The sequence below is a fragment of the Parus major genome, unplaced genomic scaffold, assembly GCF_001522545.3.
Source record: "Parus major isolate Abel unplaced genomic scaffold, Parus_major1.1 Scaffold365, whole genome shotgun sequence".
Classification (NCBI taxonomy): Eukaryota; Metazoa; Chordata; class Aves; order Passeriformes; family Paridae; genus Parus; species Parus major.
Genome location: NW_015379293.1, coordinates 93,668 through 94,642, shown reverse-complemented (window position 1 = coordinate 94,642; position 975 = coordinate 93,668). Strand labels below are relative to the sequence as shown.

Sequence of the window (975 nt, the reverse complement as noted above, 5' to 3'; positions counted from 1 at the left end):
GCTTCACTCCCAGTGCTCCCAGTCCCCTCCCAGAGCATCCCGGCGCCCCTGGGAGCGCTCCAGGAGCCGGGAGCGGCCGCTGGCTGTGCCCATTTCCCACCCCCAGCCCAAGGAGCCGACCCCCGGCCGGGGCATTTTCACTTTCAGTTTCCCCGGGATTTACGGGAAATCAGTGCAGAAGCGAGAAAGGAGGTGCTGGGGGGCGGGAGGAGCCCGTGGGGGTGGATCGGGAGCGGCAGGGTGAGATATAACCGGGATACAGCGGGGAGGGGGGGGAGAGTGACCCCCACCGCGGAGCTGCTTCTTCCCTGCCTTGCCCCAGGTAAGCGCCAGCCCCTTGCCCCCGCGTTTCCCCAGGGGCTGCTCCTTCTGCTCCCGAAATTGATGTTTCTCAGCCCAAAAGCTCCCTAAATTGCTGGTTTGGAGCACCAAAGCTCCCTAAGTGGGGGCTACAGAGCCCAAAATCTATCTAAATCCCTCTTTCTGATCTGAAATTATTCCTGTTATAAATGAAATTAGACAACTAGGTCTATTAACAGCAGTTTAATAATATATGAATACAATTTAGTGAATTAAATGGCAATTTGGTATAAAAAACATGATTTAGTAAAAGAATACATTTTAGTGAATTGAATAGCAATTTGGTATAAAAGGAATACAATTTAGTAAGAGAATACAATGTATGTATGTAATTTGCCAGTAAGCAAATTAAAACATAAGCAAAACTGACTGGGGTATGGAGAGTGCTTCTCACCCTACTTCACATACAAAAGCAATTCAAACTAAACTTATATACTGCATGCTTATGCATATTCATTAATGCTTCCTGTAAGTTTACTCCTACTTGCAATTCTTAAATTCTACGTCACTATACGGTGCACTTGTTGCTAAGGGGTCTTCAGTCTTCTTTTGGTGGTCTTTGGACAAAGGCTTACACTCATCCTCGTTGTCCTCTGGATAACCTTACAGGCTGTG

General features: G+C 47.9%; 1 long non-coding RNA gene across 1 annotated transcript in view; it reads left to right on the top strand.

Moving 5' to 3' along the window:
* The first annotated feature begins 216 nt into the window (after window positions 1–216).
* The window catches only part of LOC107198907, a 5,656-nt gene continuing 4,897 nt past the window's right edge, over window positions 217–975 (top strand). Inside the window, exon 1 of the long non-coding RNA XR_001519134.3 lies at window positions 217–322. This is a non-coding gene — a long non-coding RNA (uncharacterized LOC107198907). The remainder of the gene's footprint in view (window positions 323–975) is intronic.